General features: G+C 41.7%; 1 long non-coding RNA gene across 1 annotated transcript in view; it reads left to right on the top strand.

Moving 5' to 3' along the window:
* Nucleotides 1–26,804, top strand: part of LOC309816255 — a 37,969-nt gene that overhangs the window by 1,389 nt on the left and 9,776 nt on the right. The window lies entirely within an intron of this gene.

Here is a 26,804-nt window from a genome sequence, read left to right as displayed (position 1 = left end):
CAACAGACCGAGAAGATGGCAGACTAATGTCCTAGAGAACCCTCTTACCCCAGTCAGAATTCAGGCTTCTTTTACACTAAAAGGGGGAGGGGGTGTGGTTAGTTGTTGCAAACTTCTTGGTGTCGGAATCCTTTGTTCTTGCAGCTGTCCACATAGGTCAGGTCACAATGTTCCTGTAAACCTCCAATGAGTCAAATGTTATTCTCTGTTCAGCAACTTTTTATCTCTACATGAATGGAAAAGTGTTACCCTCTTAAAGGTCAGAGCCTTGAGAATGGGCTACCCTGTATATTTCAGGATATAGGCAACATTCTTAACTGGAAGCAAAGGCAGTAGAATACAAAGATTAAAGTAAAAGAAACAGATCTAATATGCAGTCAGATTTCTTCTTCCCTATTACACCCTGTCACTCCTCTGCTGTGTCTCTTAAACTCTCTACTGATGAGTATGCCTGAACCCCCATTTCCCAACACTTTGTGGAATTGTGTTGTTTTCATCTGTAGATTTCATCTACAGATTCCTCATCTGTAAGTCAGAACAGTAATAACAATTTTCTCATAGAGTTGTTGTGAGGCTTACATGGAATAATCCATATAAAGCACTCCCTGCACAGAGTAACATCTCAATAAATGTGGTTATAATTATTAGCTATTATCAAAGAATCCCAGGTGATAACATCAGCAGGAAATGTCTTATATGTTAATGGTCTCCAGCCTCAGCTGTCATCAGGTTCATTTCCCTCATCAGTAGCTCATTACTTGATTGTCAAGTCACAGATGCTATAAGCCACACACCATCACACCGAATAATAGCAATTATTGCAGGTTCAATGTGTAAAGCATTGCAGAGCCGGTATCCCTTTAATACTGACAGGGGTTTGTCTGCTGGGGATGGTGGTGATGAGGAGCAAAGCCTGTGTTGATGGGAGAACTCTCTCGCCCTCACAGTCCAGTCTCATGAGCTTCCAAGCGATCCTGCCCTGGGTCCCAATGTTTTACAAAGTCAAAACAGCTCTTTTCCTTTTGTTCTTCTTTTACTCGTTTCTTTTTGCACTGCCTTCTCCTTAGTCAGCCAGGCATGTGTCCACAGGTGCTGTGTTACAGCACAAATCTCACATGCTGTGCTGGGAAAGACCTTTTCCCTATTACCACTTCCCACTCTCAGATTGGAGCATTGTAACTGAATGAAACCCTTTCCCCAAGACCCTCTTCTTAAGATGATCCCTTTCCCAGGTGGATCCTCAGTCCCCCAGACAGGCTTCCAGAAGTCCCTCTCTACCACAGCTGCAAACACACCTCCTTGTCTTGCTTGAATCCCAGGAATGACTGGGGTTAATGTCCATATGGGGGTCCCTCTACACTTGACTGGTTCCACTGAGTCTGGAAAAGAGAACACCTGGGGAGATATGAACATGGTTTCTTAATTTTGAAAGACTACAATGTGAAAGTGAGATTTGATATATACTCAGGAGGGCATTCACAAGATAAATGGAGAAGAAATAATAGAAAGAATGGAAACCACCACAATGACCCCCTTACTTCCTATGTGAAAGTGACAACATGCTGGCCAGTCATCACATTTAATTCCTCAAACGAGTATCTGTTTAACAGATAAAACTGTGGCTTGCACAGGCTAAGTAACCAAGCTGGGAAGAATTGGTATTTGTTTTACCCTAAAATCCACATGCTTTCCATTACATTATATGGCTTCATATGATGGAATCATCCGATGTGTGGTAGTAAATTCCTTGTCATGGAGAGCATTGCAGTGCAGCAGAGGCTGGAGGCTGGAAGGCTTGGACAATCATCCCCAGGCCTGCAATGAAGTCAAGAGCACCCGAGCATCAGAGCCTGGGGTAATTCCTAGAGCAACACCATAAAGCAAGTGGTCTGGAAGAAGGTTATCAATTCCAAACAAGGTGAGAGAATAAGGAAGAACCAAAACATAAAGCTAAAAGTATCAAGAAGCACAACCAGCTGATATATTGTGAGATGAATTGCAGAGATGAAGGAAGATCCAGAGCTGAAAACTGACAGCTCCTTGGCTAAAATCTGCCCATAAACATATCTTGTTTTGTTTTCAAGCAATAATTCCCTTTTATTTCATTGCCAACATCCCCAAATTGGTAGATTCACCCACAAATCCAGATTTCAAAACTTCTCTTGAAAAATGGGAAGATCTGACAATCCTGGGCCCACATTTCTGCATGGCAACAGCCAGGTGGTGGCTGGTTCTATAAGCAGGGCACATGCTCTCTGATTCATAGGCTTCCACAACCTTATATTGCCTTGTGTCTTTCTATATTTATTTGTTTACATTATCTGCTTAGACTCTGAAAATAACCAAAACAATTTATGTTTTCTTCTGCCATGTGCAATTCAGCTTAGAAAGAGATAGGCTGCATTTGCGGCACATCTCAGAGACTCACATTCCCTTTAAGACTCACTTGAAACTACACTATACAGAGAGTCTGAAAGACAAGCCATTAGGATATTTGCACTGATACAAAACCTTTACTAAAGCATGCTCCAAACAGTGAGCTGTGCCAGTCACTGAGGGATGGAGAAGTGGATGAGTTAAAATATGGAAGAAACCAAGATAGGCAAGAACTAGGACGTACATATTCCTAGCTACCCCTGCCTAAAGACAGTAACAATATCCTAGTGAGAAGACACCAATGGTTATTATTAAAATTGTGCATTAGGGACTTCCCTGGTGGTCCAGTGGTTGGGACCGTGCACTTCCACTACAGGGGGCATGGGTTCGATCCCTGGTCTGGGAACTGGGATCCTGCATTCTGCCTGGCTTGGTGAAAAAAAATTGTGCTTTAGATAGTCTTGATTTCTATGGGGGATCAAGAGAGAAGAGATATGAGAGAGCGAGCGAGCGAGAGAGAGAGAGAGAGAAGGGTAGTGTCAAATTGCATGTAATGTTTTCTACAGTGTGGATTCAGTTATTTTCAACTAATTGTTTTATTGTTTTTATCAAACTGATTTAAAAAAAAAAAAACACTCCAAGTTGTGGTAAGATGAGATACCCAAGCCAGCTTAGTGACCAGATAGGCTGAGAAGCAGCTCCAACATTAGTGGAGGTTCCTGGTTTATAAGTAGTAAAAATTGACACCAGTAAATAAAAACAAAAGAGGATTTTATTGGAAGTATGTTGAGTACTCATGGCATTGATGGCAAGGCTGGAAAAAAAGGATATAGATATAAGTAAGCACCCAGCAGTCCCTGTGGATAGAAATGTAAGTAATTCTTGGGTCCGAGAATCAGAAATTCCTCCCACATCTCACAAGGGTGCCAAAGCTGGAATAGATGAGTCCAATCATTTTTAGTTATTGTGTCATTCTGTTTACGATCCTAATTCCATAGAAGGAACTTGACAGCCCCGCTTAGGCCAAAGGTAAGCTCCATAAAGTCAGAAGTAAGAAGACTATTAATTATCAATCTATGTTTTCAGCACCAAGGACAGTACTTGAAACAAAGTAGATGCTCAGTGAGTATTTGTGAAATGAACCACTGAAGGAATGACAGAATGTTTTCATGCTTTGACTAGGGTAAGATAAAGAAAGCATCTGGGAAAATAGTCCCTAAGCCCAAAGCAGCGAGGAAGAGATAATTTTCCAAAGGGAAATCGGGGTGATATTATCAAGAGACAATTAAAGGGGTGCTGGGCAGCCAATAGAGTGGAATATGTAGAGAGATACTTTTAATTTCCCAGCAAGGTTTATATATAACATGGAAAATTTCAAATCTCTCCCAGTGTTTCACGTTTCAACATAGTAACAGAAAAATCAGGGTCAAATGCATCTAAATCCATCCTTGTTTTCCTGTACATACACAGTGGTAGCCAGATTTGGGGTGCTGTTGACTGGTAACCTGAAGTCCCATTTCCCCGCTGTTCTAGTTCTGAAAGGGAAGGCCATAGGCTAGTGCCAGCCCTGCCCCGAGTGAGTTCCCAAAGATGCAGGCACATCTCCTCCAAGAACATGCCATATGTACAAGAGGCTGTTCCAAGGAGAAGCACATTTGCACATCCCACTCAAAGGGGGAATGGAAAGGATGGGTGTGAGGAGCCCCCGGATTTTCTGCTCTTCCTCTGAGGCACTTTAGGAAGGAGCACACAACTCATTTCAAAGGATCAGGGAAAGAACACCACCTGGGGAGTGAGAAATGGTCAAGAAGCCTCGGATAGCAAAGCAGCTTTAGGATTGGTAATGAAGCAATGTCACTTTCTTAAGTTGATCTGACTGATCATTGTTTTATGGCCCAACACACTCAGTTCACCAGCTGGTCATATATAATTTAGCTCTTAGTTATAACTTGTCTTGTGAGGTCCTCAGAATGCTTAATATGTGAGCTTCATTCCAACAGCTGGAGCACAGGCTCAGAGAGTCCTTCAGAACATTCCTTTCAACAAAAGTGGGCTTGCTTTCTGGCCTCTGTTTCAGCTGTAAATTGGAGACCTTCCTGGATTTCTATTACTTAGGTTGGAAGCATGGATGCTGAGTACTGGGAGAACTTGTTTGGAGAAGAAGGGGAAAGAGAGCAGAGAGATCTGAGGGCTCATGGACCTAATCTGACTATATGCTTTTTTTTTTCACCTGGCCTAGGATTAACTTTTTAAAATATTATTTTCAAATTCTATACAATTTGGAAGTTTTACATACAAATCTGTATTTCTAGTTTGTCTTGGAAACATGTAAATTCTTGTGATAGCAGGCTGGCTGTCTCACAAGGGAGCAGAAGTGGAACTGAACTGAATAGTGGTGGCTCCATTTGGACGGGGCCTGAGCTCTCCACTGGGCTTGGTCATAACACAAGATGTGTGTCTGTGTATGTGTGTGGTGGTGGGGCTATGTATGTATATGAGTGTGAAACTCCAAATCTACATCTTTATTCCTAATTGGGTGTGTCCTAGGTCTTAAATTACTACAAGTCTTTTTTCTGCCTCTTTGGATGTGACTAATGACTATTTTGGGATATGCATGAGGGTTGGTTAATGACTTGGGATCAGACTAGGAAGATGTAACATTGGGCCAGGTCTACATATGCCTTGGGGAAAGTTAACCACACTCTGAGTTCATCTTCGCACCTCTTATATTCTGCTTTCAAGTTTTTAAGCAGGAGTGTGGCTTGTAGCTAAGACCTAAATCACTTCATTATATGATGCACCAGATCATGAAAGGCCTTGAATGCCATGCTAAGGGTTTATATATGGACAATGAATTTGAAAACACCAAAGCACCCCAAGTTCTTTCACCCCAGAGCTTTTTTACTGTGTGCAGTGCAGTGCAGGGCCATGTCATGCCAGACACTCTGTTTGAAGTCAGCTGCTCCGCACTTACGGCCAACAGAGCCATGTAGAATGACTCAGAACTCCAGGGACCCATCATCCACAGAAGGACCTTCATTTTTTTTGTTTGTACTTTCATATCTTTTGGCCCATCATCTTCCGTTTTGTGAATTTATGTCACAGATATTGGCATATGTGCATGATGACATATGTATGACCTATTTGCAGCAACCCTTTTGATAACTAGAGCTTGGAAACAATCTAAGGGCCTATCAATAGGGAAGCTGAACTAATGGGGGCACATCCACACAGTTGAATACTGTGCAGCTATGAAAGGACTTAGATGTCTATGGCTCATACAGAATGATCTCTAAAGTATATTTTAAGTGAAAAGAGCAAGGTATCGATTAGTATTTTTACTGTGTTTCCATTCATTTCAAAAATGTGCACTTGTTATATAAGGCGGCATAGTTTTAGGAGGTAAACAACTGCTGGGGAGAGAGCATGGGGCACAAGTGTTGAGAGATAGATGTCCTTTTCATGGTATATCTTTCTGTACTGCTTGCTTATTTTTCCATGTTCATATATTGTTTTTTTCCCAATAATAAATATCAAGTAGTGTGGTTGTGGGCACTTAATTTTGAGCTTCATTTCTCCTAGAGACTGCTTCATTTCTTTTAGGAAAACATCTACACTACACAGTACAGTTTTCTAGAAGGAATCGCTGGTCCTGCTGGCTGGCAGGACAGAGCAGGTCATCCTGGGCTCCTGCTGAGAGCTGGGGATTTTTTTTCTTGGAATTCTGGGTGAGAAGAGCTCTCGGGTACTACATAGTGCCTTGTGGAGCTGCTCAGTGAGTGGGCCAAGAAGATACAGAGCCAGATGATGACTCTGTGCTACTTTCCACATCTTGTCTTGCTGTGACAACTCCTGCCTGAGACTGTCTCCTTCCACATATCAAATGGACATGATGCTATTTGTCCTTCCCACTCTGGGGACATTTCAGGAAATAAATAGTGGAGATAAAACTCTGTCTTGGAGGACTATGTCCTCTCTTGCGGGAGACAAGGGATGTCCTTTGTCCCCCCCAAAGGACAGAGAATGATGGATCTCTTGCCTCAACACCTAGGATATAAGCAGAGTAGAGTAGGGTGAGTGGGACTAAATTTGAGACTGTGAAGGACTGGCAAGGGGATTATAGAAGATAAATTGCTCTGCAATCAAAAGGGGAAAAGGACTTTTGGGGAAAGGAAAGGAAAGGAAAGGTACACACGCATCTTAGAATTGGTTGCATTTTAGGAAAAATGAGTAGCTCAGAGTGGCTGGGACACTGGCTGAAATGGGGTGAAGCTGGAAAGTTCAGTAGGGAGTATAGAGTTTATTCTGGAAAAAATTGATTCCCAGGAGGTTTTTTAAAGAATATTTATTTATTTATTTATTTTTATTTTGGCTGCATCAGACCTTAGTTGCGGCACTTGGGATCTTTCGTTTCAGCACGTGGGCTTCTCTCTAGTTGTGGCACGCACTCAGTAGTTGCAGTACGTGGGCTTAGTTGCCCTGCAGCATGTGGGATCTCAGTTCCCTGACCAGGGATTGAACCTGCATCCCCTGCCTTGGAAGGCAGATTCTCAACCACTGGGCCACCAGGGAAGTCCCCAGGAGTTTTTTTATATAAGAGAATAATGATATAATTTTATTTGACAAAGATAACTAGCATATATATAGGGTATAGTTACTAGAACAAATTCCTCCTGGCTAGAACCAGGAGAGAGACAATTATTGTAATGATGCTTTCTAGCTCCAGATAATAAACCCTAAAGGAAGGCTGTGACAGTAGGGTTATCGGGGTGAGGGCTAATCTGAAAGGGATTTGTGGAGTAAAATCCAATAGCTTGGTGAGCGACTAAATGCAGAAGTAGGAGGAGTGTCAACAGTGACTTTGTTTGGCTTGGAGAAAACAGTGACTCTGTTCCAGGAGACAGAGCACACAGCTGGAAGGATAGTTTTTGACCTTGAAGTTTGAAATCTTTGTGTTTCACCCACAGGAAGTGTTGCCTGTGAGGGAATGCCCTCTGATTCTGTGAATTTACTTGACCAAACATTTACTAAGTCCTCACGCTGGGACCTGGAACAGGGATTGTGTCAGGTGTGAAGGTCAAGAAAGTCTTTGGAATTTAATATTTTAGATCTCTCTCCCCCTCTTCCAAAAGAACCAGAAAAGATATTTCTTCCCTTCTAAAGAACCATGAAAGCATCCATAACAATTAAAAAGAAATAACGTTGTTTTTCTTTGAAGATCAGTTTCAAGCCGTGAAACTTCAGGGCAATGTCCCTTCTTCCTCAATGGCAGTAACTTGGGGGTTACCCAGGGAAGACAGCAAGGAGATGACTAAATTATGAGCAAAATCAGTCAAGAAAGACCGAGCAAGACTAGCAAGGATCATATTTGCTGAGTGGGAAAATACTTTCACTTTGTTGCAAGCAGCTCAGACCCAAGGGAAATGGGTGAATCTTTGGAATTGCTGAGAGGGACAAAGGGAAACAGTGGGGGATCAACACTCAACTGGCAGACTGGCTTCTTTTGCCGCTGAGGGTCCCGCTCAGTGACACCCTGCAAGGCATCTTGGCCCTATTGGGATATGGTTGTCACGCTGTCTTGGTGAGGGCAATTCCTCCTCTTGACAGTTTCCTGGAATCTGCTGGAATTTCTTTTGCCTCAAGCAGGATTTAATGAGCTGGGGAGGTTTTTGCTCTGTTGCTTTTTCTGCAACTCTTTTCTTGTTCAGGTGCCAGTGGGGCCCTCGTCCTTCTAGGATTCCAAGCTGTAGCTTCTGGGAAGGCTGATGTAATGGTTCTGAGCCTCAGAATAGAAGACCCACTTTCTGATAGATCTCTCTGGTGTGCGTTCACCTTGCTGACTCTTCTTTCCTCACTTATCAACTCTGGTAAAGACCTACTGACACTTGTCAGCATCTTCCCCCACGAAGATCCCTCCTTGGACCGCCTTTCCTCTCTGCCTATCACTCTATACTTGGCTGCTCCATTAAATTGTATGTTTTCAGCTAATGGATCTATATAAGGAGACTCCAACACTCATTTCCAGGCTCAACTTCTTGCCTGGATTCTGGCCCAGCATTCATTCAGAAAGTGTTTATTGATCGTCTATACTACACAGGCTCTGCCTTAGGCACTGGGCATATAACAAGACGGACACGGTTGACCCTCATGGAATCTGTGTCAATCTTCTAGCTGTCTGTTAGACATTTAGGCTTGCATGTGCATCATTCCTGTCCTAGACCAGATGTATATCTTTGTCCATCCAACCTATCCCTTTTCCTGGCAGACTTCTGTTAAGGGCATCACAGTCTCCTAGTCGTCTGAGGTTGAACTTCATCTTCATTCTTCACTCCTCTCTCTCTTAACCTCATATCGAATCTGTTGCCCAGCTTTATTGATTCTGCCTCATTTCCCTAATTTGATTCTTCCGCTCCTTGCCCACCTTTACCACCTTAGTTAAGTTCCCATCATTCCTCACCCTGTAGAGCTTCTTGACTGCTTTCAAAGATTCTGATCTTTTCTCCCCTCCACTCAAAATTGTTGCAGACCTTCTTGTTATTTAATGACCATCCATGGCTTCCCATCATCTTGAAATAAAACCCTCAGCCATGGTCTCTCAGCTGCATGATCTGCTCCTGGCCTGCCTTTTGGGATGTATTTGCAAGTAGCCTTCAGCAGAGCTTCCCTGGAAGAAGGAAGAAAGGAGGAGAGTAGACGAAGGAGGGAGACAGGAGGAAGAGGATATTCAGGCACATTGGGAACAGCAGATTGAGTGTCTACAATGTGCGTGGTTAAACTGTGGTAACCTGTGCTAAACGCTACATTTTATTTAATCTTTTTCATCCCACCCCCACCCCCCCACCCCCCGCTGTCCCCCCTTGGTGTACATACATTTTTTCTCTACATCTGTGTCTCTATTTCTGCCTTGCAAACTGATTCATCTGTACGATTTTTCTAGATTCCACATATATGTGTTAATATACAACATTTGTTTTTCTCTTTCTGACTTACTTCACTCTGTATGACAGTCTCTAGGTCCATCCATGTCTCTACAAATGACCCAATATTGTTCCTTTTTCTGGCTGAGTAATATTCCATTGTATATATGTACCACATCCTTTTTATCCATTCGTCTGTTGATGAGCATTTAGGTCACTTTCATCACCTGGCTGTTATAAATAGTGCTGCAATGAATATTGGAGTGCATGTGTCTTTTTTTTTTTTTTTTTTTTTTTTTTTTTTGCGGTACGCGGGCCCCTCACTGTTGTGGCCTCTCCCGTTGCGGAGCACAGGCTCCGGACGCGCAGGCTCAGCGGCCATGGCTCATGGGCCCAGCCGCTCTGCGGCATGTGGGATCTTCCCAGACCAGGGCACGAACCCGTGTCTCCTGCACCGGCAGGTGGACTCTCAACCACTGCACCACCAGGGAATCCTGCCTGTGTCTTTTTGAATTATGGTTTTCTCTGGGTATATGCCCAGTAGTGGGATTGCTGGGTCATATGGTAATTCCTTTAATTTTTTTTTCAGAAATATTTGTTTAATGAATGAATACGTTGACTCCTCTCCCAATAGATATTGAAACACAGGGCCGCTATTCCATAGAAAGTTCCTATGATTAATAGAAATACAACGTGAATCATAATAACCATGATAATAGCGGCACTGGTGGCGATGGCAGCTACTACTATTTTTCTTGAGTGTAATAAGAGTGTCTGAGTGTCAGGAACTTGATATATATAACATGTCAGATCTCTTTAAAACCTTTAAAATTAAGTGTTATCCATACTTTACAGCTGAGACAAGGGAAGCCCAGATAGATTGCATACCCTGCAGGTGGTAGAGCTATTGACCCCAAACTCTGCTATGTATCGTATTTCTTCTTCTTTTTTTTTTTTTTAACATCTGTATTGGAGTATAATTGCTTTACAATGGTATGTTAGTTTCTGCTGTATAACAAAGTGAGTCAGCTATACGTATACATATATCCCCATATCTCCTCCCTCTTGCTTCTCCCTCCCACCCTCCCTATCCCACCCCTCTAGGTGGTCACAAAGCACCGAGCTTATCTCCCTGTGCTATGCGGCTGCTTCCCACTGGCTATCTGTTTTACATTTGGTAGTGTATATATGTCCATGCCACTCTCTCACTTTGTCCCAACTTACCCTTCCCCCTACCCATGTCCTGAAGTCCATTCTCAATATCTGCGTCTTTATTCCTGTCCTGACCCTAGGTTCGTCAGAACCTTTTTTTTTTTAGATTCCATATATATGTGTTAGTGTACGGTATTTGTTTTTCTCTTTCTGACTTACTTCACTCTGTCTGACAGACTCTAGGTCCATCCACCTCACTACAAATAACTCAATTTTGTTTCTTTTTATGGCTGAGTAATATTCCATTGTGTATATGTGCCATATCTTCTTTATACATTCCTCTGTCAATGGACACTTAGGTTGTTTCCAGTCCTGGCTATTGTAAATAGTGCTTCAGTGAACATTGTGGTACATGACTCTTTTTGAATTATGGTTTTATCAGGGTAGATGCCCAGTAGCGGGATTGCTGGGTCATATGGTAGTTCTATTTTTAGCTTTTTAAGGAACCTCCATAGTGGCTGTATCAATTTACATTCCCACCAACAGTGCAAGAGGGTTCCCTTTTCTCAACACCCTCTCCAGAATTTATTGTTTGTAGATTTTCTGATGATGCCCATTCTAACCCGTGAGGTGATACCTCATTGTAGTTTTAATTTGCATTTCTCTAATGATTAGTGATGTTGAGTGGCTTTTCACGTGCTTCTTGGCCATCTGTATGTCTTCTTTGGAGAAATGTCTATTTAGGTTTTTTGTCCACTTTTGGATTGGGTTGTTTGTTTTTTTAATATTGAGTTGCATGGGCTGTTTATATATTTTGGAGATTAATCCTTTGTCTGTTGATTCATTTGCAAATATTTTCTTCCATTCTGAGGGTTGTCTTTTTGTCTCATTTATAATTTCCTTTACTGTGCAAAAGCTTTTAAGTTTCATTAGGTACCATTCATTTATTTTTGTTTTTATTTCCATTACTCTAGAAGGTGGGTCAAAAAAGATCTTGCTGCGATTTATGTCAAAGAGTGTTCTTCCTATGTTTTCCTCCAAGAGTTTTATAGTGTCTGGCCTTACATTTAGGTCTTTAGTCCATTTTGAGTTTATTTTTGTGTATGGTGTTAGGGAGTGTTCTAATTTCATTCTTTTACATGTAGCTGTCCAGTTTTCCCAGCACCAATTATTGAAGAGACTGTCTTTTCTCCATTGTATATCATTGCCTCCTTTGTCATAGATTAGTTGACCATAGGTGCATGGGTTTACCTCTTGGCTTTCGATCCTGTTGCATTGATCTATATTTCTGTTTTTGTGCCAGTACCATATTATCTTAATTACTGTAGCTTTGTAGTATAGGCTGAAGTCAGAGAGTCTGATTCCTCCAGCTCTGTATCCTGCTACTTTACCAAATTTATTGATTAGCTTTAGTAGTGTTCTGGTGGCATCTTTAGGATTCTCTATGTATAGTATCATGTCATCCGCAAACAGTGACAGTTTTACTTCTTCTTTTCCAGTTTGTATCCCTTTTACTTCTTTTTCTTCTCTGATTGCTGTGGCTAGCACTTCCAAAACTATGTTGAATAATAGTGGCAAGCGTGGACATCCTTGTCTTCTTCCTGACTTTAGAGGAAATTCTTTCAGGTTTTCACCAATGAGAATGATGTTTGCTGTGGGTTTGTCATATATGGCCTTTATTATGTTGGGGTAAGTTCCCTCTATGCCCACTTTCTGGAGAGTTTTTATCATAAATGGGTGTTGAATTTTGTCACAACCTTTTTCTGCATCTATTGAGGTGACCATATGGTTTTTATTCTTCAGTTTGTTCATATGGTGTATCACATTGATTGATTTGCATATACTGAAGAATCCTTGAATCCCTGGGATAAATCCCACATAAATCATGGTGCATGATCCTTTTAATGTGTTGTTGGATTCTATTTGATAGTATTTTGTTGAGGATTTTTGCATCTATATTCCTCAGTGATACTGGTCTGTAATTTTCTTTTTTTGTGACATCTTTGTGTGGTTTTGATACCAGGGTGATGGTGACCTCATAGAAAGAGTTTGGGAGTATTCTCTCCTCTGCAATTTTTTGGAAAAGTTTGAGAAGGATGGGTGTTAGCTCTTCTCTAAATGTTTGATAGAATTCACCTGTGAAGCCATCTGGTCCTGGACTTTTATTTGTTGGAAGATTTTTAGTCACAGTTTCAATTTCCTTACTTGTGATTGGTCTGTTCATATTTTCTATTTCTTTCTGGTTCAGTCTTGGAAGGTTATACGTTTCTAAGAATTTGTCCATTTCTTCCAGGTTGTCCATTTTATTGGCATAGAGTTGCTTGTAGTAGTCTCTTATTATGGTTTGTATTTCTGCAGTGTCTGTTGTAAATTCTCCTTTTTCATTTCTAATTGTATTGATTTGAGTCCTCTCTCTATTTTTCTTGATGAGTCTGGCTAAAGGTTTATCAATTTTGTTTATCTTCTCAAAAAAACAGCTTTTACTTTTATTGATCTTTGCTATTGTTTTCTTTGTTTCTTTTTCATTTATTTCTGCTCTGATCTTTGTGTTTTCTTTCCTTCTACTAACTCTGGGTTTTGTTTGTTCTTCTTTCTCTAGTTCCTTTAGCTATAAGTTTAGATTGTTTATTTGAGATTTTTCTTGTCTCTTGAGGTGTGCTTGTATTGCTATAAACTTCCCTCTTAGAACTGCTTTTGCTGCATCCCGTAAGTTTTGGATCATCATGTTTTCATCGTCATTTGTCTCTAGGTATTTTTTGATTTCCTCCTTGATTTCTTCAGTTATCTCTTGGTTATTTAGTAATGTATTGTTTAGCCTCCACGTGTTTGGTTTTTTTTTATGTTTTTTTCCCTGTAATTGATTTCTAATCTCATTGCGTTTTGATCAGAAAAGATGCGTGATATGATTTCAATTTTCTTAAATTTACCAAGGCTTGATTTGTGACCCAAGGTGTGATCTATCCTGGAGAATGTTCCATGTGAACTTGAGAAGAAAGTGTAATCTACTGTTTTTGGAGGGAATGTCTTATAAATATCAATTAAATCCATCTGGTCTATTATGTCATTTAAAGCTTTTGTTTCCTTATTAATTTCCTGTCTGAATGATCCATCCATTGGTGTAAGTGAGGTGTTAAAGTCCCCCACTATTATTGTGTTACTGTTGATTTCCTTTTTTATAGCTGTTAGCATTTGCCTTATGTATTGAGGTGCTCCTATGTTGGATGCATATATATTTATAATTGTTAGATCTTCTTCTTGGATTGATCCCTTGATCATTATGTAGTGTCCTTCCTGTCTCTTGTAACATTCTTTATTTTACAGTCTATTTTATCTGATATCAGTATTGCTACTCAGGCTTTCTTTTGATTTCCATTTGAATGGAAATCAAAGTCTTTTTCCATCCCCTCACTTTCAGTCTCTGTGTGTCCCTAGGTCTGAAGTGGGTCTCTTGTAGACAGCATATATGTGGGTCTTGTTTTTGTATCCATTCAGCAAGCCTGTGTCTTTTGGTTTGTGCATTTAATCCATTCACATTTAAGGTAATTATCAATATTTATGTTCCTATTACCATTTTATTAATTGTTATGGGTTTGTTTTTGCAGGTCCTTTTCTTCTCTTATGTTTCCCACTTAGAGAAGTTCCTTTAGCATTTGTTGTAGAGCTGGTTTGGTCCTGAATTCTCCTAGCTTTTCTTGCCTGTAAAGCTTTTGATTTCTCTGTCGAATCTGAATGAAATCCTTGCCAGGTAGAGTAATCTTGGTTATAGGTACTTCCCTTTCATCACTTTAAATATATCGTGCCACTCCCTTCTGGCTTGTAGAGTTTCTGCTGAGAAATCAGGTCTTAACCTTATGGGAGTTCCCTTATATGTTATTTGTCATTTTTCCCTTGTTGCTTTCAATAATTTTTCTTTGTCTTTAATTTTTGTCAATTTGATTGCTCTGTGTCTCAGCGTGTTTCTCCTTGGGTTTATCCAGCCTGAGACTCTCTGTGCTTCCTGGACTTGGGTGGCTATTTCTTTTCCCATGTTAGGGAAATTTTTTACTATAATCTCTTCAGATATTTTCTTGGGACCTTTCTCTGTCTCTCCTCCTTCTGGGACCCCTATAATGTGAATGTTGGTGCCTTTAATGTTGTCCCAGAGGTCTCTTAGGTGGTCTTCATTTCTTTTCATTCATTTTTCTTTATTCTATTCTGAAGCAGTGAATCCTACCATTCTGTCTTCCAGATCACTTATCCGTTCTGCCTCAGTTATTCTGCTATTGATTCCTTTTAGTGTATTTTTCATTTCAGTTTTTGTATTATTCTTCTCTGTTTGTTTGTTCTTTAATTCTCCTAGGTCTTTGTTAAACATTTCTTGCATCTTATTGATCTTTGCCTCCATTCTTTTTCCAAGGTGCTGTATCATCTTCACTATCATTATTCTGAATTTTTTTGGAAGGTTGCCTATCTCCACTTTTTTTGGAAGGTTGCCTATCTCCACTTCATTTCGTTGTTTTTCTGGGGTTTTATCTTGTTCCTTCATCTGGTACATAGTCCTCTGCTTTTTCATTTTGTCTGTCTTTCTGTGAATGTGGTTTTCATTCCACAGGCTGCAGGATTGTAGTTCTTCTTGCTTGTGCTGTCTCTGTGCTACACGCTTTATATACAATAGTCCTCCCCCACCACATCCATGGGGGATTCTTTCCAAGATCCCCAGTGGATGCCTGGAATGGCAGATAGTATTGAACCCTATACCCAAGGGTTTGTACCCTAAACACAAGCACTGCAATACTGGGACAGTCCATCTGATAACCGAGATGGCTATTAAGTGTCTAATGGGCAAGATATGCTGGACAAAGGGATGATTTATGTCCCAGGCGGGACAGAGCAGGACAGAGTGAGATTTCATCATGCTACTCAGAACAGCGTGCAATTTAAAACTTATGAACTGTTCATTTCTGGAATTTTCCATTTAGTATTTTCTGACTGCAGTTACCCACAGGTAACTGAAACCACAGAAAGTGAAACTGCAAGTAAGGGGGGGATTACTGTATACAAGGCTATGTAATAATCCTCCCCAAGGGGAAGATTTTTATTCCTCTTTTTTTTTTAATTGAAGTATAGTTGATTTACAATGTTGTGTTAACTTCTGCTGTACAACAGAGTGATTCAGTTATACATATAAGGGGCAGATATTTTTTAATATCCCATTTAACTATAAGGAAAGAGAAGTTCTGAGAGTTTAGACAATTTAGCCAAGGTAAATGAGATAATAAATAATAATGGCCCACATCCATTGAGAATTTAAAAGGGCCAGGCACTGCCAAGTGTTTTACCAACATTATCTCCAAGAGGTAGGTGCCCATAGGAGTCCCATTTTACAGATGATTAAAATGGGGCACAGAGAGGTGAGTGACATGCTGGGGCTGAGGCTTTCTACCCTCTGTGTGGTGTAGCTAAAACAAAGTTTCAACCTATGTCAAAAAATTTTTAAAAGAAATTTAAATAGATACTGAATTCTTCTATAGGAGCAGCAAAGGGAATTCTGTTGCTGGATATAAAGAGAAGCCTCTTATAATCCTCTCTCTCCACCTTTCTTCTAAGAGTTCACACATCATAAGCATGGCTGGTACCTATAGTTTCTCCCCCCATTCCCCCATTGCTACCCCCCCCTTTCCTCCTTCCATCTCAGATCTCTTTTCTCATGGAAATAGCTCTGTTCCTTTTAAAATAAAAATCCATCAAGACTTTCTTGGCTTTATCCAGTTCTCCTCTCTACACCAAATACCCCAAACCAGTGGGCTGTATTCAACCACCCCAAGTGTTTTTGTCTGGCGAACACAATTTTCAAAATATTTTAGGTAACACTGAAAAATCGGTGGCTTTCACACTGACTTGCAAATTTCTGGCTTGCCTTTGCCTCATTTCTGAAAGATGTAGTAAGAGTGGTCCTGCATCCCTGGCCACCCAGTCACACACACTATCCAATTTGTCTCATCACCTCTGTTCACCACCAGTGTCTGCTCATCTCTGAATCTTGACTCCATCCATGCTTGTTTCCAGGTATCCTTAAAGATAAGGAAGTGAAAGGTAGAGAGACATGTTGACACACTGCATGTGTCAAGACCCCATATTTTCCTTTGGATGCAAACAGTAATCACCCATGTTTGAAGACTAAAAAGAAGAAAAGAAGATCAAGGGTCTTTGAAAAAAGAATACAACCCTGGCTTCTTCCTCTTCTACATATTCCTGTTGGCACTTGAGTTTATGAGCTCTAGATCAGATTGACAGAACAAAAAGACCCCTTCTCACCCGCTCAAGCCCGGATTAAACGAACAACCAAGACCCAGTTGATCAGACAAACACAGAAACCACTTTAGGTGGGGAGGTGGGAGGAGAGAATTTGTGGATTGCATGTTGATATTTCCAGCCATTCTAGTTGCAACTTTCAATTGCCCTTACCTTGTAACAAACAAACAAACTCCTTCCCAACAAAAATCCCCAGCTGTTAAGTGTTCTAGATGTTATTTGAATTTAAGTAAAATGACTTCTTTGGCAGCTACCTGGCAGCCCACAGCTTTTACGACATGTTTTCTGATACAAACCGTTTCACAAAGAGCTTGTATCTTTTTACTACCAAGCATTACATTCTGAACAGAAAACTTAATAAGATTTTCAGCAGCAATTTTAAGAGGATCTATGGTAGGACTTAACAACAACAGTGACCTATTCTTTTTAGTGCAAGTGTAAAGACCTGAGAGAAATAGCATTTTCAATTTGACTTTATGGCCCTCCCAAGTTGTGTTCAAGTTAAGTGAAAGTTAAAACTTGGTGCTGGGGAAAGAGCAAAGATTTTGGACTCAAACTGATTTGAATTCCACTGTTATTCACTTATGAACAATTGCACTTTGGGCAAGTTGCTTAAACTAAATTTGTGCCTCGGTTTTCTCATCTATTAAAAGGAGAAATTCCACTGTATAGGATTGCTGCAGCAAAGCTTTGTGGTACAGGGCCTGAAACATAGTAGTTGCCCTAAATGCTTTAAGTTGTATGTGACAGTAGCCCAACTCAAGCCAGCTTAAGGAAAAGTGAGAATTTCTTGGCTTGCCTAACTGAAATGTTCAAGAGTATATCGGTTTCAGGCATAGCTGGATCCAGGGGCTCAAGCAATGTCCTCAGTACTCAGTCTTTCTCCACCTTTGGGCACTGTTTTCTTCTGTGTTTGACGTTGTTCTTCACTGAGCCCAGCAGACTAGCTGGTTATTTTTTGGAGCAAGCAGAACAGAGCTCTGAAGGAATATAGACCAAGATATTTAAAGCCTGGTTGACAGCCCTCTTTAGACAGGGCAAAGCTAGTTTGGGATGTCCTAGTGGGAGTGGCATTCAGGGCCAGCATAAGGACCCAAGACATTGCATCTTCATCAAAGCCACACAGAATAGGCAGATCCAAGACTATAATTTCTGCTTGACAGATAAGGAAACTGAGGCTCTGTATTAGCTTCTTATTGGTGCTATAACAAATTACCATAAACTTAGTGGCTTGAAACAACACAAAGGAGTTCAAAATGAATCTTACTGGGATAAAATCAAAGTGCCAGCAGGGCTGCATTCCTTCTGAGGCTCTAGAAAAGAATCTGTTTCCTTACCATTTCTGGCTTGTAAGGGCCACTAGCATTCCTTGGCTCATGACCTGCTTTTCACGTTCAGAGCCAAGAGCACAGCATCTTTAAATCTCTCTGAGACTGACACTGACCCTCCTGCCTCCCTCTTTCCTTTATAAGGACTTTTGTGATTATATTGGGCCCACCTAGATAATTCAGGAAAATGTTCCCATCTCAAAATCCTAAACTAATGACATTTGTGAAGCCCACTTTGCCATGTAGGGAAACATATTCACAGGTTTCAGAGACTGACATGGACATCTTTCAGGAGACCATTATTCAGCCGGCCACAGGCTGTTAAAGGTAGAAGCTTCCTGGTCACTCCTTAAGGTAACAGCTGAGTCATGACTAGAACTGAGGTTAATGGTTCTAAATTAAGACAGTGCAGGTGAGAATCCTGGCAGAGTAGCTGGATGGCCTCAGTCAGGCTTTTCTGAGCCTCTGTGTCCACATCTGTAAAATGGTGATAATGTTATTAAATGAGACACTATTTAAAAGTGTCTAGCACAGCATCTGATATGGAACAGAAAATTAATGATGCTAGGCATTCCTGCTATTTTTAACAGCCTTGAACGAGCAGGTGCCTTTGAACATTTGGCTCTGGGAAAACTAGGGAAGAGCCAGTGGCATGATGGGGTGCAGAGAGCATGGGATTTGAGTCTGCCATATGACCATAAAGAACTTGAAATTCTCTTGAGTTCCAGTTCCTTATTCATACATGAAGATAATAGGTCCTTCCCTCACAGAAGGAAGTGGAGAATGTCTACCTGGTGCTTGGCATCCTCAAACACCTCCCTCTGTCACTGCCTTCCTTTTATCTTCCTTCTCAACTTATATCTTTCACTTTTTCTTTTCTCCCTCTCTTCATTTGTGTCTTGCTCCTGTTTTCCCTTCCTCCCTCCATCCTGCTCTGATTTCCTTCTCTCATTTCTTCCTCCCTACCTCCTTCCTTTCCTCTCTCTCACCCTTCCGTTGCACATTCTTGAGACGTCCATTTAAGAGCAGTTGATCAATTTCAGGGACTTCTGGTGTCTGCTCTTGGTCTCCCCTCTTATGGGCCATAGCAACCCATTCTTCCCACTCATCAGTTTTTCAGTTGTGCAATCTAAATGCTAATGATCCCTGCCTAACCTGCTGCTTTATCCCCCTCTACTGTTACAACTAAACACACCCTAGAAAAACTTCCCAGAAGTAAACAGGATCTATTCCCCCCACCCCCACCCTTTGTGCAGGGTGTGGGCTGGAAACCTTGCCATCTTTGGAAACTTCTGACAGTCCAGAAAGGTGGGGGGAGTCCTTCATCTGGAGTCTCCCGAGCTTCTTCCTCCCCAGCAGGACACTGTTTATCAAGTTGCCCGATGACCACCCAGATGCCCTCATTCCCTTTCATGCACTGGTGGTTTTCAGTCTGATATTGAAAGTGCAATATGCTTGCCAGTAATGATGTCTTACTGGAGTGTAAAGATTTTCCCATTTCACTGCTTTATCCTGAATTTAAAGTGTTTTGAAATTCATTTACATCGGAGAGGACCAGCAGCTGAACGTTTGCTATAAATAAACTGGGGGCTTCTAAGGTGTTATCTCTGAAATGGGAGATGGGATAGGTTACTGCTCTCCTGCAGGCTGGGCAGAATCAGTGGCAGAGTTTTTCCATCACAAGGACCTGGCAGCCTTTATGCTTCCAAGTGCTGGTCAGGGTGTGAGGGCGCTCTGGCCTTGTGTTTTGATCTATTCAACTGAAGCTTGTCCAAGGTGTTGAGCTGGAAGATCACTGAGCTCTTGAACACCTGCTTGGAAAATCAGAAAATCTTAAAGCTAATGCAGAGACTGACAGTAATTCAGACAGTGGGTAGTGGCGGTGGTGGCTCTTATTATTGTTGCTGTTGCTATTATGATCAGTGAACATTCACTGAATGCTCTGTATTCTGCACCAGGCACTCTGTTAAGGGCATTGCATGGATTATCCTCATCTAGCCTCTTAACAACCTGTGAGATTGTTGGGATGCCACCCAATCTGGCTGGCCAGACAGATCTGATGCTCCTGGGAAATTTCTTAACATCTAATATCAAGGCCATGGCCACAGGTGTCCATGGAAAATAAACCAGGGAAACTTCTCATGCAGGTTGCCTTAGTTGCTTAGATTTACTGATGTATTACACTGGCCCATTGTGACCAATGTGGCAAAGAGGAATGCCTGAGACTCTGGACCCAAAGGCAGTGTTGTGTCAGACACAATGTATGACCTGGGGCCACACATCTCTGGGCCTCCGTTGCCTCTGGGCCTCAGTTCCCTCCTCTGCAAAATGTGAATAATAGTGGTACCACCTCGTTGGGCTGTGTGAGGATTCCATGCGTCATTGTATGTAGAGCACTTGAACAACGCCTGATGCCGTGGTGAAGGCTGTATAAGTATTTCTTTATTAAAACCTTTAAATACTGCTTCACCTTTTCAATACCGGCGATGTTCTGCATTGTTTCCCATGGGTTCCGGTCAGTGCTATGTCCTGGATGATAAGCAATAGAAAATGGGGCTCTAAAGCCATCTTTCTCTCTTTTCATTCCTGTCCTTTCCCAAGGGCTGGATGTGGGAAGGTTGTGGTAGTATAGGGTGGCCAATTCATCCTGGTTTGTCTTTCCAGGTGTTAGCACTGCAGTTCCCAGGTTCCGGGAACCCCCTCAGTTTCAGACAAACCAGGAGGAAGTAAGATATGCTGACTTGCGGGTTTTGTGAGGATAAGTGTGTATGATTGGAGACTGTATTCATTTGCTAGTGTCGCCATAACAAAACACCAGAGACTAGGCGGCTTAAGTAATAGAAATTTATTTCTCACAATTCTGGAGGCTGGAAGTCCAAGGTCAAGGTACCAGTGGGGTTGGTTTCTCCTGAAGCCTTTCTCCTTGTGTGAATGGAGGTGTAAGTCCCCTGTGGGGTCTTTAAGGATCACTTCAACACAGCCATGGAAATTATACTTGGCGAGGCATAGGAAATTAGAGGAATTATTATACTTACATGTCCTAGAAGGGGGAGCACGGCACACTGCACAGGGGAACACATGGGAGGGGAATCCAGGGAACAGGTTCACCCAAGCAGGTAAGGAGCCGAGAGAGAGAGAGAGAGAGAGAGAGAGAGAGAGAGAGAGAGAGAGAGAGGGAGAGAGAGAGGACTGTAGGAAGTACCTTGATTGGGGATCAGAGTGGAGTTACAGAAGCAAAAGGCATGAAGGGGGTGCATTGGTGCATTTGAACATCACTAGGTTACACTCAGAGGAGGGCAAGAGTAGCAAGCACCAGCCTTATCACACTGGTATATGTGGTCACCTGGCAGGTGCTCACAGTCTGTTTGTGGGGATGCTGAGGCATCAGGAAAATTAAGTTTTTAAAATGTACAATACACACCTTGGCTTGCAGATGGCTGTCTTCTCACTGTGTCCTTACATGAGCTTTTTCTCTGTGTGCAGGTATCCTTAGTGTCTCTTCCCCTTCTTATAAGGGCACCAGTCATATTAGATTAGGGCCCCACCTTTATGATCTCATTTAACCTTAATTACGTCTGTAAAGGTCCTATCTCCAAACAGTCACATTGGGGGTTAAGGCTTCAGCATATGAAATTGGAGGGAACACAATAACAGCCTCTGTGAGTTTTAAAGCAAAGGCTTTACAGAGCATCCTTTCCTGCATCAAGAACTCAAGGCAACTGAAAGTGCTCTCTGCACATTGTTTTTCTGTCATTTCCCTGTTGGGGGCCTCTGTGGCACATGCAGTGATCTTTAATTGGAGGGCATATCTCAGTACCAAACTAGCACCAGGTGGAATTTTGATAACAAATTCAGATCCACTGACTCTAATGCTTCTAAAGCAGAATAAGGCCTCTCTCAACCTCTGCCTGCTCCAAGCCCTACACAGCTGCCCACACTGGAGCAGCATCCCAGCTCCTCAGCTCCTAGAGGCCCTGTGCCATCCATGTGCCTCTCTGACCTTGACTCACCCACTTGCTGATGCTGCTCCTTTGCTCTGCCCAGTCACACTGGTTTCCTTGAAAATGTTAAACTGGTCTCTCTCAGGGGACGTTTGCATTTGCTGTTCCTTCTGGTAAGAACTCTGTTCCCCACATCATCCCCTGGTGGCCTCTTCATTATTCAGGACTCCACCTCTTTTGCGTTCTGTCCACTAAATTCCGATGTTGGAGGGGGAGTGGGGGGTGGTCCCTCCCATACATCCAACAAGCAGCTCTATGGACATCAACCAGGTGTCCAACAATTCAACTGAATTCCGACACTATCAACCCGGGTACAGTCAGATTCCACAGGTTAAGAGCTCAGTCTTACCCTCTCCAACAACTTCAGATGCCAGTCGAAAGCCCAGGTTGTTATCTGTACTTTTGACCAACTGGCCATAAATCAGAAGTTCCCACAACCCCATTCTCGGGTTTGATTAATGTGCCAGAGTGGTTCACAGAAATCAGAGAAATATTTTACCTTTTAGATTACCAGTTAATTACAAAGAATTTAACTCAGGAACAACCAGATGGAAGAGATGCACAGGGCAAGGTATGGGAAAGGGACATGGAGCTTCCAGGCCCTCTCTAAACACACCACTCTCCCCAAATATCCACATGTTCACCAACCCAGAACCTCTCTGAACCCAGTCCTTTTGGGTTTTTATGGAGGCTTCATTACATAGGCATGATTGATTAATAAGTCACTGGCCATTGATCATTGAACTCAATCTCCAGCCCCTTTCCCCTCCCTGGAGTTCAGGGGTAGGACTGCAGGTTCTAACTCTCTAATCTCAGGTTGGTTCCCCTGGCAACCAGTCCTCAACCTTAGGTGTGGTCCAGAGTCATCTCATTAACATAACACTAGACACCTTTATCACTCTCAACACTAGGAAATTCCTAGGGTTTTAGGAGCTGTGAACCAGGAACCATGGACTAAGACCAAATATATATTTCTTATTATAAATCACAGTATCACACCACCCAAATGCCACCTCCTTTAAATGACCTTCCCTCTGTGTCTTAGTCATATTACTCACCACATTTAACTTCTATCACTTTTAGGTGGTGGGAAAGATTAGGTGGGTCCTTTTGTCAGTTATCTATTTATTGGGATCCTCAGGTACTAGGCAATAGAGATTCAACAATAAACAAGACAATTCCCATCTTCTCCAAAGAACTTACATTTTGGAGTGGGGAGGCAGAGAATAAACATATAAACATCCAAATATAAATGTAAATATAAATATAGATCTCTCGTTCAGTGGAATGCTTTGAAAAAGCAACATGTAAAACTAATAGTCCTTCTGGAAAATTGCTGGACTAATCCATGTGGCCTAGAAATCCATTTCTAAGATCCCACTTGAGTACACAGATAGAATGTTATTCTTGGGTTAGTTTTCAAACAAGGATAGCTGGGGAGAACACTTCCTTTCTCACCAGAGGTCTCAAGCTACTTCCCTGTAGGAGTGGCTTTGGGCTGTCAGAACATTTCTTGGTCTAATATTCAAGCACAGCGTTGTTGGTGGGGGTGGAGGGGAGGATAGCCTGTTCAGTCTCTCTCCCCTTAGCTTTCCCGGATTCAAGGCAAGGAGCATACTTACAATAGCCATGAAAAGGAGGTCTGGTCTCAGCAACAGAGAAAGACAGTAAAAAGAAGGTATTTTGCAGGGAAATAGTGCAAATCCCAGAGCCCAGCAGTGGGGAAACAGGCTTATATCCCTAATGGCTTATATACAACACTGGTGACAAACTCTGGAATCTGCAAGCAACTTTCCATTTGTGCATCTGACTCTGGCTCTGTGTTGGCATGCTTGTTTCTTTTGAACTTGTAGAGTTATAAATTATAGTGATCTTAAGAACGGTGAAGGCAGGAGAGTTTGTGTGTGTATAAGAAAGAAACATTCAGTTTGTTAACCGTGTGCTCATCCCGTATCTAACACTGAGGATAAAGAAAATGTTATAACAGCTGGCAGAGTACTCTTCTCCGGAGGACCCCTGGCTGTCAACTGAATATAAACTTGCTATGGAGTTAGTGTCTGTGTCCCCTCCACATTCATATGTTGAAGTGATGGTATTTGGAGGTGGGGCCTTTAGGAGATAATTAGGTTCAGATGAGAGAGGGGCCCTTCTGATGGGATTAGTGCCCTTATAAAGAGACATCAGGAGAGCTCAGCTCTTTCTATCTCTTCATCCCACCCACCACTTGAGGGTGTAGTGAGAAGGCAGCCGTTTGCAAGACAGGAAGAGAACCCTCACCAGAACCCGACCATTGCTGACACCCTGATCTCAGACTTCCAGCCTCCAGACCTGTGAGAAAATAAACTTCTGTTGTTTAAGCCACCTAGTCTATGGTATTTTGTTATGGCAGCCCAAACAGACTAAGGTAGAGCTCAGATCAGCAAATATTTACTGAGTGTCATCAGGCAATATGCCAAGCCCTGGGGACATAAAATGAAAAGGCCTTTGCCTTCCAGGAACTCATAGTTTAGTAGTGGAGACTGAAAATTAGATTGCACTACACAAAGTTCTCTCAAGTGACCTCCACCTACTCTTTTTCAGGGGTTCTCCACATTTTCCCATTTCTTCTGTAAAACACTGTCGGGGGCTGAACTGTGTCCTCCTCTGATACCTATGAATTTGGCCTGATTTGGAAATAGGGTCTTTGTAGAGGTGATTAAGAAACTCAAAATGTGATCAGACTAGATTTAGGATGTACTCTAAATCCAATGACTGGTGTCCTTATAAGAGAAAGGAGGGGAAGATTTGAGACACACACAGAGGGGAAAACCATGTAAAAATGGAGGTATAGATTGGCGTCTATCAGGGAAGGAACCCAAGGATATCCAGAGCCACAGAAGGTCAGAGAGAGGCATGGTTCCAGAAGGAACCAACCCTGCCAACACCTTGATTTTAAACTTCTGGCCTTCAGAGCAATGAGAGAGTAAATTTCCATTGTTTAAAGCCACCAACTTTGTAGAACTCTGTGACGGTTATCTCCTGGTTGTTGGAGGATTGAATGAGCTAAGATGTGTAAAGGGACTAGAACAGTGCCAGGCCAGTGGTGAGTGCTACATGAGTACTAGCCATCAGCACTCAGTGATTTCCTCATTGTACAGCTTTTTACTGAGCATCACTTTTGGGCCAGCACTGTGATTCTACCTCAATTTTGCATTGAAAGGTTTCAATGGGTTGCATGTTAGTGTTCCCCCCGAAATTCATATGTTGAAATCCTAACCTCTGTTAGGATTTCAGTACCATCAATGTGATGGTATTGGGAGAGGTGGAGCCTTTGTGAAGAAAGGAGGTCATGAGAGTGGAGCCCTCGTGAATGGGATCAGTGCCCTAATAAAAGGGACCCCAGAGAGTTCTTTCCCCCTCTTTCCACCACATGAAGACACAACGAGAAGTCTGCAGCCCAGAAGAGGGTCTTCATCAGAACCCGACCAAGAGGGCATCCTGATCTCAGACATCCAGCCTCTAGAACTGTGAGAAATAAATTTCTTTTGTGTATAAGCCACCCAGTCAGTGGGGCTTTGTTATATCAGCCTGAACTAAGACAGAGGTTTGTTTTTTTTGTTTGTTTGTTTTAACATCTTTATTGGAGTATAATTGCTTTACAATGGTATGTTAGTTTCTGCTTTATAACAAAGTAAATCAGCTATACATATACATATATCCCCATATCTCCTCCCTCTTGCTTCTCCCTCCCACCCTCCCTATCCCACCCCTCTAGGTGGTCACAAAGCACCGAGCTGATCTCCCTGTGCTATGCAGCTGCTTCCCACTAGCTATCTGTTTTACATTTGGTAGTGTATATATGTCCATGCCACTCTCTCACTTTGTCCCAGCTTACCCTTCGCCCTCCCTGTGTCCTCACAAGTCTATTCTCTACATCTGTATCTTTATTCCTGTCCTGCCCCTAGGTTCCTCAGAACCATTTTTTCTTTTATATTCCATATATATGTGTTAGCATACGGTATTTGTTTTTCTTTTTCTGACTTACTTCACTCTGTGTGACAGACTCTAGGTCCATCCACCTCACTACATATAACTCAATTTCGTTTCTTTTTATGGCTGAGTAATATTCCATTGTATATATGTGCCACATCTTCTTTATCCATTCATCTGTCAATGGACACTTAGGTTGCTTCCATTAAGACAGAGGTTTTATGTTATGTGCCTTATTGGACGTTACCTTGTATGTGAACTACATTCCAAAGCCCTCCAAAGGGGCTTTTTGTCTGAAACAAATGTTTGACATTCATAATCACCCAAGATGTCAAAGGGAATAGAAATATTGCATGTTTATAAACGCATTTTTCCTCATATTACTGGAAAAAGAGAAAATTCCTGAAAAGCAGAAAAGAAAGTAATCATCCATAATTTGATGCATAGCCACTATTTACATTTTAATGTCTTTTCTTCGGGGCTTTTTTTATGCATAGTTTTTTTTTTCACATAATTATATCTATTCTCTATATGCAATTTTTATCTTTCTTTTTTTCAACTATTATATCACAAGCATTTTCCATATTATACAGACTTTGTGAACATTGCATTTTATGACTCCATAATGTTTCATGCTAGGATTATGGCATGCCTTATTTAACCAAACATTTAAATTAAAAAAAAATTTTTTCACTATTAAATATGCTGTTGTGATGATAATCTTATTGCATAAACTCACCCCCTCCCAGTCCCCAGCTCACCACCAGTAT

This window comes from Mesoplodon mirus (genome assembly GCF_964341445.2).
Source record: "Mesoplodon mirus genome assembly, chromosome: 15".
In the NCBI taxonomy this organism is placed as follows: Eukaryota; Metazoa; Chordata; class Mammalia; order Artiodactyla; family Ziphiidae; genus Mesoplodon; species Mesoplodon mirus.
This window is presented reverse-complemented; position numbering and strand designations above follow the sequence as displayed.